Raw genomic sequence first — 12,637 nt, 5'->3', positions numbered from 1 at the left:
GTTTGTCATTTCCTTCTCCAGTTTATTTTACAGATGAGGAACCTAAGGCAAACAGGGTGAAGTATCTTGCCCAGGGTCATACAGCTACTAAGTGTGTCAGACTGGATTTGAACTCAGGTCTTCCTGACTTCAGGCCTGGCACTTTATCCACTGCACCATCTAGTTGTCCAAATCCTAGATTAATGCTAATCATGAAGTTTACTGCATGAATCAGCTGCAGCTGATTGACTTGAAGTGAGACATTATAAGGTGTTTTGCTGAACAAAATACAACAACAAAGCAATTGTGTGTTGTTTCTGACAGACGTACAATAAACATAGGAATGTGGGCCAGGTAGGTGGAGACCTTGACCCTTTTGGTTTATCTTTGGTCTTAGTTCAAATTCATGCACTGCCAAACCAGCAAAAGTCTTAGGAACATGGAAGAACAGCAGAACCCTGAAGTCAGATGGTTGTCTGCAGCATCAATCTTTGCTCTCCACCCAGATAGGCAAAAAGACTTAATCTTAACACGAGCATATTCTGCCTGGCTTTTGTTGACTGGCAGTGATGGTTATGATTAAGACTACTCTCTCAGGAAGAGGTTTTAGCAACTTTACCCCAGCCGACTGAAAAGGAGATGGTTTGACCAGCCCAGTAAAGAGGATTCCAGCAGACATTGTTTTGTTTTGTTGGTAAATCGTATTTTATTTTTTCCAATTAGGTGTAATGATCGTTTTTAACATTCATTTTTTTAATAAGATTTTGAGTTTTAAATTTTTTTCTCCCCTCTCCCCAAGACATCAAGCAATCTGATATAGGTTACACATGTGCAATCATGTAAACATATTTCATGATACATTAGTGTCATGTTGTGAAAGAAGAAAGAGAACAAAAGGGAAAAGTCACAAAGAGGAAAAAAAAAAAAAGAAAATAGTATGCTTTGATCTGCATTCAGACTCCATAGTTTTCTCTGGATGTGGATAACAATTTCCATCATTGAGTCTTCTGGAATTGTCTTGGATCATTATATTGCTGAGAAGAGCTAAGTCTATGATAAGTTGATCATCATACAGTGTTGCTGTTACTGTGTACAATGTTCTCCTGGTTCTTCTCACTTCACTAAGCATCAGTTCATGCAACTCTTTTCAGGTTTTTCTGAAATTTATCTGCTCATTATTTCTTTTTTTTCCCTTTTTTTTTGCTTTTTGAAGGGCAATTGGGGTTAAGTGACTTGCTCAAAGTCACACAGCTAGTTTTTTTGTGTTAAGTGTCTGAGGCCAGATTTGAATTCAGGTCCTCCTGACTTCAGGGCTGGTGCTCTATTCACTGTGCCACCTAGCTGCCCTCTGTTCGTTATTCCTTATGGAGCAATAGTATTCCATTACATTCATATGCCACAACTTATTCAGCCATTCCCCAATTGATAGGTGTCCCCTCAATTTCCAATTCTTGGCTGCTATAAATATTTTTTGTACAGGTGAGTCCTTTTCCCTTTATGATGATCTCTTTGGGATACAGACGTACCAGTGGTATTGCCAGCAGAGGCACAGTGACCTCACCTGGGGTCCTGAAGCAGCTAAGGTATGAATTGTCCTTCCACACATACCCCATGTATGAACCTCTTGTTGTGATTTCCTATACATGCTTATTCTCCCCTTGATAGTGTAGATGTTGTGGGAGAATATGTACTATTGCAGTTCTATTATGTTCTATTGCAAATTAATTAGTGTTTTATTGCAAACTTTCTTATTATGCTACTTCATAGTTGAATAATCTGGCTGAATATCCAGACTCAAAGGATAGTCATGGAATGGTTTAGAGTCAATTTGGAAAGAGGTCTCCAGGGCACTGGCCCCTCAGGGATCCATTTGTGCTTGGCCCTGACTGGTTAACATTTTTATCAGATACCTGGATAAAGGTGAAGATGATACAATTGGTAAAGACCTGGCCAGCCTGGAACATAAATTTAATAGGGATAAATATAAAGTCATATGTTTCTTTATTTTTTAAATTTTATTTATTTATTTATTTTTGCTTTTTTTGGAGGGGGGAAGGTAGGGCAATTGGGGTTAAGTGACTTGCCCAAGGTCACACAGCTAGCTTTGTTAAGTGTCTGAGGTTAGATTTGAACTCAGATCCTCCTGACTCCAGGGCTGGTGCTCTATTCAATGAGCCACCTAGCTGCCTCAAGTTATGTGTTTCTTGTTGCTGTTGAGTTACTCCTGTGACTCTGTGACTCTCCATTACCCCATTTGGGGTTTTCTTGGCAGAGATATAGGAGTGGTTTGCCATTTTCTTCCACAGCTCATTTTACAGATGAGGAAACTGAGGCAAACAGGGTGAAGTGACTTGCCTGACGTTATATAGCTAGAAAGTGTCTGAGGCTGGATTTAATTCCCAAAGATGAGTCTTCCTGAATCCAGGCCCTGCACTCTACCCACCACGCTACAATTAAAGAAATCAACGTCATAACTAGAAATATTGGTGGCATAACTGGACAGCTGGAAAAGACATGGGCCTTCTGGCACACTCTACATCAGCAGGGTGCCATCGCAGTCAGGAAAGGTAATGGGATCTTGGTCTGCAATGAGAGGCCCAGCATCCTGGAATGATCCCCCGACTGTCTGTCCTGGGCCTGGTTCAGAACACTTTTGGAGGATCAAGTTCCCAGGTGGACTCTACAGTTTAAGAACTCGTATAAGCAGGAGCTTCTGGAGGAGGGAAACCAGGATGGTGAAGGAGCTGGAGTCCAAGCTGTATGAGGAAAAGCTGAAGGAAATCTTCGTTGTTTTTCAGTCGTGTCTGACTCTCCATGACCCCATTGGGGGTTTTCTTGGCAAAGATACTAGAGCAGTTTGCTATTTCCTTCTCCAGCTCATTTTACAGATGAGGAAACTGGGGGGCGAACAGCATTAAATGACTTGCCCAGGGTCACACAGCTAGTAAGTGTCTGAGGCCAGATTTGAAGACTCATCTTCCTGACTCCTGACTGCAGGTCTGACACTTTATCCACTGTGCCACCTAGCTGCCCTTTTTTCTTTTTTCCTTTTTATTTTTGGAGGGGCAATTGGGGTTAAGTGACTTGCCCAAGGTCACATGGCTAGTTAAGTATTAAGTGTGTGAGGCCAGATTTGAACTCAGGTCCACCTGACTCAAGGGCCAGTGCTCTACTCATTGCTCCACCTAGCCACCCCCTGGCTGCCCTTTTGAAAGAAATAGATCTGCTTATTAATAAGAATAATAGCATTCAGATGGTGCCTACTATGTGTCAAGCATTGTACTAAGTGCATTACAAATATTGTTAAATCACTATATATTATATGTTAATATGACTATATTATGTGATATAATAATATATTATTAGGTTACTATATAAATATTATCATTATCATTACTAGTGGTGGTGGTGGTTTCACTGTCAGTGGTGGTTTCCAAATGAAGATTTGCACATACTCATAGAACATATTGTAGTGGGGACTTTTTCTTGGTATGAGTTGAACTAAATGGTGTTGAAGTCCCTTCCAACTCTGACATTTTGAGACTCTGTGATACTGTAAGGCAAGAAGGAATGTCAGTTAGTCAATAAATATTTATTAAGCGCTTACTATGTTCCAGGCACTGGGATAAGCCCTAGAATTAGAAAAATGAAAAGCATTTATTAAGTGCCTACTGTAGGCAAAGCACAATAGAAAAATAAGAGTCTGCTCTCAAAGAGCTCACATTCTGATGGGGGAACCATACATGACATGTAACAGAGTCAGCTGCAATTCAGATAAAAGACCCCATGGGCTTGGGATGCAGCCACAAAGTGGATGGTAACAGTACCATGTTTTGTATTATTTTTATTAATAGAGCCATATCAATTTCTTTTACTTTTCTTTTTTTTTTGGCTTTTTGGAGGGGGAAAGGTAGGGCAATTGGGGTTAAGTGACTTGCTCAAGGTCACATAGCTAGTTTTTGTGTTAAGCATCTGAGACCGGATTTGAACTCATGTTCTCCTGACTCCAGGGCCTGTGCTCCGTTTGCTGCACCTAGCCGCCCAGAACCATATCAATTTCTGAAGCAGAAACATCTAATATGTAGGCCTTCATCATGGAGCCAGGGCCCTACTCCACAAGGATTTCCTTTTCTCTGAACAGTGGCTTTGGAGGTTGACTAGAAGCAGGGCATGGAGTGATGGGTGGGAGGTGGGCTGCTGCTTCTGGGGTTCTTAGGCTTATTCTGTCTGTGGTAGCTGGCTCTCGTTAGCCAGTCAATCAACATGCATTTATTAAGCAACTACTATATGCCAGATCTTGTGCTAAGCAGTGGGTATACAAGGAAAAGGAAAAATATGGTGAGCCCTGGGGGAGATCACATTCTAATGGGGTAGACAACACTCAGACAACTATGTATGTATAGGGTATTTACAGTGTAAATGGAAGGTAATAATGGAGGGCACACACTGAGAGAGGGGAGAACCTGGAAAGGTCTCCTGTCTGTAAAAGGTGGGAAGCTGGAAGGCAGAGGTGAGGAGAAAGAACATTCCACTTATGGGGGAACAGACCATGTGAAGTCATGGATGAGGGAGATATTGTGTTGTGTGTAGAGGAGCAAGCATTGGTGTTGGTGGAGGTAGGGATGATGGGCCCCTTCTTCAGAAGGGCTGCTCAGATGGATTATGGCTTTGGTGGTCAGGCTCGAAGAAGAGCCAGTAGTCTGGGGCCACCATTGTTCCTTTGGTTTAACAACTCATTGATGGCTCTCTGCCAAACGACTTGGGACTGGAATCTAGACTTCCAATTCACTGACCTTGAGGAAGTAAATCCTTTCCCTGTGTCGAGCCTCAGTTTCTCCTTCTGCACAACGAAAGGGTGGATGAAATGGTCTCTAGAAGGGTTCTCCTTCCAGTTTTGAGGTTCTGTGTTACTTGATCCCTCACTGTACTGTGGAGGAAACTGAGGCAGGGGAGTTGTTCTAATGCTTCTTAAGGAAGAAGGTTGCCCAGGGTAGGTCCCCATTCACTGACCTGAGCTTGGACAGGAAATCACAGTTCCTTTAGCCTCCCTTTGACCTATAGAACAGACCTCAAAACCAGGACCACCTGGACACATCACAGATTGGAGTTAACATGGTGGTTAAAGATGAAATCGAAGGTGTTCCTGTACAGAAAGGAGTTGTGCACAAATCCTAGCAAGGTTCTAACTAGGCCAGAGCTGTTAAGGGTCTATCCTGGTCCTTCCCCTTTTGACGATTCCCCCTGGGACAACAACTCTGCCTCCCAGCCAAATGGCCCCACCCCTTCCTGGTGGTCCCACCCCCCTGGCAGCACCTGCTTGTCCCTCTAGCTGTCAGTCCCTCCCCTAGGGGCAACAGCCAGGCCCTGGCTAAGAGTAAACAGCAGAAATTGATACGGTGCCTTAAAGAAAGACTGGCAAAGGGCTTTACCTGAATCATCTCATTTGATTTTCATGATGACTGGGTCAAGTCAGTACTATCACTAGTCTCATTTAACAGATGAGGAAACTGAGGCACAGAGAATTTAAGTGATATTTCGGAGGTGAATCTCCTACTCAGGTCTTTTGGATTCCAAGTCTAGAACTGTATTCACTATACCCCCTTCCCCCAACAATGCACGGTTCCCAGGATGAGGGGCTGCCACCTAGGAACAGCTTCCTCCTTTGTCTGGTCAAATCTATTCACCCCTTTTGGGCTTTGACTTTTTAATGGATAGGAAAGGGCACTGGATTCAGAGTCAGAAAATCTTCCTTCAAATCTTGTTTCTGCCCACTGGCTATCTGTGTGTGGCTCTGGGCAAGTCACTTAACTTCTGGGTCTCATTCATGTAATTCATCCATCCATCCTTCCATCCATCCATCCATCCTTCCATCCATCCATCCTTCCATCCATCCATCCATCCATCCATCCATCCATCCATCCATCCATCCATCCATCCTTCCGTCCGTCCGTCCGTCCGTCCGTCCATCCATCCATCCATCCATCCATCCATCCATCCATCCATCCATCCATCCATCCATCCATCCATCCAAATGAACGAGCAACCTTGGCCTAGAATGTGTGCTTAGATTTGGAGTTAGAGGACCTGGATTCCCAATTTCAGATATTTCATTTGGTGACCTTTAAAACGTTTAAGCTCTCTGGGACTTAGTTTTGTCACCTGTAAAGGCGGGGGGTGGGGATGAGTAGGGGTTGGGATTGGAGTAGATGATCGTCAAGGTCCTTTTCAGCTAAACACAGAATGCTCACCACCTCCCAGTGATTCAGGACCTGGGAGAAGAGGCAAGATTTGACAGTTAATCTGAGAATGCTCTGAAGACAGATTGGGGGGGGGGGGAGGCGGTGATGCTCTAGGGATGGGGTCTGAAGAGCTTTCAGGGGCCATAGTTTGAGGAATGTTAGTCTGAGGATAGAGTCGGGGATAGACTAATGGGGTGAGTGAAATCTGAGGGAGCATAGCCTCAGGAGGGGATGGAGAAGGTATGAATCTCAGAAATGGACAAAACTGGAGAGTGGAGGGGGGTTCTCATCCTTCATCTAATCCAACCCGGACGGGAAAGGAATCCCCACTGTGCCACACCCAGCAAGGGGTCGGTCATCCAGCCTCTGCCAAGAACTCCGAGGAGGAAATCCACCGCCGTTTGAGGCGGCTCCTACACTTTGGGACTTTGCTAATGGTTAGGATGTTTTTACCCCGGACCAAGCCTAAATCAGCCCCATTGAAACTTCCGGGCACGACTCCTAGACCTGGCCCCTGGCCCCTGACCAAACAGTTTAAGGCTCCACGTGACAGCCTCCAAATACGTGAACACAGCTGTCAGCTGCCCCCTGAGTCTTCTCTTCTCCAAGGTAAACACTCCCAGTTCTTTCATCCGTTCTGGTCACCCTCCTCCGGATCATTTCGAATTTATTGTTGTTCTGGAACCGTGGCCCCCAGGACCGAAACACAAAGCTCCAGATGAGATCTGATGAAGGCGGACAGCGGAACGGACTGTCACCTCCCGGGCCTGGAAACTACACCTTTGTTATGGCTGCCCTAGGGCTGGGGTTCTAGGGTAGAGTAGAAGGGAGGGGAGGGTGTGAAGGAATGGGGGGAGGAGACAAAGGGGTGTGGGGTGCGTGTGTGTGTGTGTGTGTGTGTGTGTGTGTGTGTGTGTGTGTGCGCGCGTATTCCAGACAACTGCCCCTAGAGGGGCAAACCCATCTCAGACCCGGTGCCCCAGGCATCCCCCTTCCAGGTCCTTGCTTTATTCATTCCATCAAACAACCTTTGCTAGACGGTGCTAGCCCCTGCGACTTGAGCCAAGAGAAGACGCTGGATGAAGGGGAAATGACTGGGAGGCAGAGAACTTGGGTTCAAATCCTCAGCTTTCCCACTAACAGCCATGTGTCCTTGGGTCACGTCATTTCACTCCTCTGGCCTTAGTTTCCTCATCTGTAAAATGGGGGGGGGGGCGCAGTAGCGGGGCCTCCCCGTCTTGAGCCGTGGTCCAGAGTGGTTTCCTGCCTCCTCCCTCCACAGTCTGCGGCTGAGGAAGTAGGAGGGTTGGGGAGGCACTGCCCTGGCACTAATCGGCTATGTGACCTTGGGTAACCCATTCCCTTCCCTTCTCTGGCCCTCGGTTTCCCCCTTTGAAAAAAAAAAAAATGGGGGGAGGGGGAGTTGGGCTTCAGGGCCTCTAAGGGTTTTTTTCTAAGTCTAGAAACCCTAAGAGCCGCCTCGTTCACTTTCAGGGACCGGTTGCTTCGCCTCTCCCTGTCCTGAAGTTCCAGCGACTGACGGGCGGGCCCTTTAAGAAGAAGTAGATCCGGTTTGGGCCTCCGCGAGGGGAGGGGGAAGGGAGGGTCGGGTCACCGGGAACTCCTCTAGGAGCGTTCCGCGAGGGTCGGAGGGACCCGAGTCGGAGCCTCTGAGGCGCGTGCGCAGCTGGGCGGTGGTTGGTCTGCGAACTGAGGGGCGTCGCGGGGCTGAGCAGGTGAGAAGGGCGAGGCTGGGACGTGGGAGCGCAGGCCTGATAGCCGGGGGACTGGGAGAGAGGGCCCCCAGGGTCCCGCCTTTGGGGAGGGGGTGTTTGTGTGTGTGTGTGTGGGGGGGGTCCTCCCGCTCACGCGAGGGCCTCTGGGGAGGATCTCGAGAAGGGTCAGCCCGCTCCAGAGAGAGGGGGAGGGGACGTGCCCCTCAGTCTTGGGGAGACCCCCCGCCGGCTTGGAGGCCAGGCCGTGTCATCCTGGGCCGTTCTTTCCGCTCTCGGGGCCTCAGTTTCCTCGGCTGTAAAATGAAAAGGTTAATTCCTGGGCCTCAGTTGCCCCTTGTCTGTAAAAGGAGGGCAAGGAGGTGTGAACTAAATCCGTGGTCCTGGAGCGTCTTTAAAAAAAAAAACATCCTGAAACTTTTACTTCTTTAATGAAAAAAAATTTACTGAATTTTAATCCAAACCAAAATAAGTGGTTTCCTTTGTGCCTTTAAAAAACATCCTTCCGAGAAGGCTTTGCTAAGTCACCTTCCCCCAAAGGTGGTGTCCAGGGAGCCCTCCAGCCGCGGTGGTCATCCTTCAGGCGTGGCTTCCCTCCCTCAGCCTCAGTTTCCCCGTCTGTAAAATAAGGCATTGGCTTAGATGACTCCCAAAGCCCGTTCGGCCCCGGAGCCGTGGCAGGGCCTCAGTGGCTCCATCCGTGAAAGAAGAGGGTCGGATTTGATACCGTTTTTACTTAGGCTCTCTTCCATCTCCTCTCCTGTCGTGTTCTCTTCTTGTGCCTTAGTTTCCCCATCTGTAAAACAGGTTGTATCAGGTGATCCTCAGAGCCCTGGGATATTATCATAAATCCTCCTTTTCTATGGGTCTAATGTCAAAGAGGTGTCTTCCGGCTCAGAGGGTTGGGGATAACCCTCCTTTTGGGGGCTCCCCAGAGTGGTCTTTACTCCCCCCCCTTCAGAAGGTGGCTGTTGGGAAGGGAAGGGAGAAAACGCAGCCTCAGGGCTGCAGCTTTGAGAACGCCCTGTTGGGGACCAGGGCGCAGGCCGGCCCTGTTGGGGTGCTCTGTGGCCTCCCCCGCGGCCTCCCCCGCCCATCTCCACCACTTAAATTGTGAAACACCAGAAAATTTCACCAGGGACTTTGGGCTCGAACTTTGGATTTTCTTGGTGATTGACTTCATTTAAAAAATGCTTATACATTTGTTGCCTTTTTAAAGCTACAGAGCTTATATTATTAAAATAAAAACCCTTAGGAGGTTTGGCTGTTAGGGTAAAACAACTTTGGTATTTGTTGTGAGGGACAAATATCCAGTGTATATATATCCTGGTAGTAAAAGTAAATAGTCCATATAACAGACTGGGCCAAGACCTTTTTTGGGGGGTGGGGGGGGTGGTATGAGTTCCTTTCTCCCTCAGGAAAGCCCTGTGCCAGAAATCCCCATGCTGGAAATCCCCACCATGTTGGCATATTAAGAAGCATCTTGATGTTTTTCCCCCTTACAAAAATAATTCTGAGTGTATTTATGGCGACCCTAATTTTCTGAAGTAACTTTCAACTTCCTTCCCTATTGATTCAGATTAACTAGGGTTGTGGGTTTTTTTAGTTTTTTTTTTTTTGTTTTTTTAACAATTTACTAAAGGGAGTTAGATACATAAAAACTTTAAGTGTCCTTTAACATTAGAATTAATATGTTGGTCAATTGATTACAGACCCTTCAGAGAGTGATTCTTAAATTTTACTTCTAGTTTTGAATCGAATAAACACGTATTCAGCAGCATCTTTTTCTGAGACTTAAGTGTTTAAACTCTATATTTTGAATACTTTGAGAGATCGTGGAAATGCTAATTTAGTACATATATATTTTTTACATTTTAAAAATAGATTTTTATTGATATCTTTAGTTTTTTATATCGACTAGATTTCCCCCTTACCTCTTCTTCCCCCTCAGAGAACCATCAAATATAACAAAAACTTTTTAAAAAATGAAAAAAGAATTCAGCAAAGTTTAGCAGAATCGTTTAATACATAAAAAATCTGGTTTTATATGCCGTGTTTTCTTCCTCTCTCCCACCTCAGCAAAGGAATTGGGATGTGGTGTCTTCTTATATCTCTTCTTTGGGGTCAAGCTTGTTCTTTATAATTTTGCATGAGTCATATAGATTATTTTGTAGTTATTGTTCACATTGTTGTAGTCTTTTATGCATAGTGTGTTCCCTGCTCTACTTATCTGATATGCATCAGTTCTTCTTGCGTTTCCTTGCTTCTCTGTATTCATACTCATCATTTCTTTAAGAAGGTGAGATGATTTTCTAAACAGTTTTAGTGGTACTTCCTTATATAACATTGTTCAGTTTTTTGGGTTTTGGGGTTTTTTTTTTTTTGCTTTTTGGAGGGCAGGGCAATTGGGGTTAAGCAACTTGCCCAAGGTTACATGGCTAGTAAATGTTGAGTGTCTGAGGCCGGATTTGAACTCCTCCTGAGTTAAGGTCCTCCTGAATCTAGGATCGGTGTTCTATTCACTGAACCATCTAGCCGCCCCCATTGTTCAGTTTTTTAAAATTAAAATTGTTGTCTGAACTACATTTTTTTTAAATTTTAGCAATAGATAACTTTTTGGAGACATTTTTTCATATGTTTTCTAAGAGAGGGTTGAAAAAACTCCCAATATCTGAATTTTTAAAACAAATTACACATATGTATATATATATATATATGTGTGTGTGTGTGTGTGTGTGTGTATATATATATATACACACACATATATTTGTGTATATACATATATATTTTTTACTCTTGGACCTTTAAAATCTTCATGTCTGTGTGTGTGTGTCTCTTCCTGTTTTCCTGGAATTTATAAATTCAATTACTAAACCAGAGAGAAAGTGAATCAGCCAGTTGACTGATAGGTAGGAAGAACTGGAAGTTGTGTCTTTAAAGGAAATCTTCACTGATAGCTCCCCAAAGCATTCTAGCCTAACTTGAGGGGCTAAATAAGAGTCTTTTTGATCGTTAGTTGCCTTTTCTGATTTTAGAGTACTAGATACCTTTTTGTGATTTATTTATAACTAAGCACTGATTTTGTCTTGCTTAGTTTGAGAAGTTTTCCTTGAATACATAGAATTATCTTGTTATTTTCCATGTAGATGGTTTCAGATCTACTTTTGTCAAAAGAAATTTTGATCTCTTCCTGTTGGGGTTAAAAAGCAGTTTATTTTCAAAATTATCTAAACTAACCATCCACCCCCTAGTCTCCAGTAACACTTAATGTTTTATGAAACCTATCTCAGACCTGGTTTGTTAAGCCATTTTGAGGCTAAAATAGTTTTAAAATATTCTCATATCAGTTCTCCTTTTAGTACTTTGCCAATTAAAAATACCCAGTTACTGTTATCTATTAGAATAAAGGGGATAAGAGATTTCTCTTTGGATAGATATATTAGGGCAAGAACCAAGATTTTAGGAGGGCTGAATTTGATTTTTGGCTATTATGATAACATAATCTTGGGTAAATCTTTTCTACACACTTTCATGATTTTTCTACTTTAATAGTACAACAAGACAAATAATAATAGGAGCAGTTAGGTATCATGGGAGATAGAACACTATGCCTGGAGTCAGGAAGACCTGAGTTCAAATCCAGACCCTGACACTACTAGCTATGAGACCTGGGCAAGTCAGTTAATCTGTTTGCCTTGGTTTCCTCATCTGTAAAATGAGACTAATAATAGTAGTAATAGTACTACTAGTACTACAATACTAGTACCTACCTCCAAAAGTTGTTGTGAGAATCAAATGACATATTTCTAAAGTGCCTGGCACATAGTAGGCACTATATAAGTGATAACTATTATTATTATAATTATCTTTGACCTCATGTGGATTCTTTTTATTATATATATTGAGTTTTTTCTTCCCCAGATTTATATCTACGCTTAATTAATGATCTTAAGTGGTTTTAAATGAATTTAAATCAAACTTTTTGATTTCATTACCCCTATTGTAAAAAAAAAATTTTGACCAATGTATAAATACTCTCTTTTAAAATTGTATTATATGAACTGGTGTGTAACTTCTTCTGTCCCACCCAAATAAAAAAAGGTGGAAGGGTATACATGAGACTTTTATTCTCCCCCCCTTAAGAATCTTATTTAATGTTTTTTTTCCAATTACATATAAAACCAATTTTATCTTTATTTTTCAGATTTTGAGTTCCAAATTCTTTCCCTCCTTTTGCCCCTCCTCCATTGAGAAGACAAGTAATTTGACATAGATTATACTTGTGTTTCATGCAAAACATATTTCAATATAAATCATTCTGTGAAAGAAAACAGACAAGAAAAAAAAGAAAGTAAAGAAAAAGTATCTTTGATCTGTATTCAGGTTCTACCTGTTCTTTCTCTGGAGATGGACAGCACTTTTCATCGTAAGTCCTACAGAATTGTCTTGAATTATTGTATTGCTGAGAATAGCTAAGTTATTCATAGTAGAGTTATTATACAGTATTGCTGTTACTATGCATAGGAGATGATCAGTGGATCCTTTCAATTTCTATTTTACCCTTAGGTTCTAGAATGTCAGGGCATATCCTTTGGCTATTGTTATAACAACTGAGGAATGGCCCTTATTTCTATAGATTTGACTCAGTTTTCTATATGTTTGAGAAATGAAGTCTTTATCCAAGAA

At 43.2% G+C, this 12,637-nt stretch overlaps 1 protein-coding gene across 1 annotated transcript in view; it reads left to right on the top strand.

Moving 5' to 3' along the window:
- Nucleotides 1–7,803: 7,803 nt before the first annotated feature.
- Nucleotides 7,804–12,637, top strand: part of MOB3A (MOB kinase activator 3A) — a 39,950-nt gene continuing 35,116 nt past the window's right edge. Inside the window, exon 1 of the mRNA XM_069073388.1 lies at nucleotides 7,804–7,954. The gene's annotated coding sequence lies outside the window, so the exon portion shown is untranslated. The remainder of the gene's footprint in view (nucleotides 7,955–12,637) is intronic.

This window comes from Petaurus breviceps, unplaced genomic scaffold (genome assembly GCF_028583685.1).
Source record: "Petaurus breviceps papuanus isolate PSGF00001 unplaced genomic scaffold, PetGlider_PUasm1.0 108, whole genome shotgun sequence".
Lineage (NCBI taxonomy): Eukaryota > Metazoa > Chordata > Mammalia > Diprotodontia > Petauridae > Petaurus > Petaurus breviceps.
This window is presented reverse-complemented; position numbering and strand designations above follow the sequence as displayed.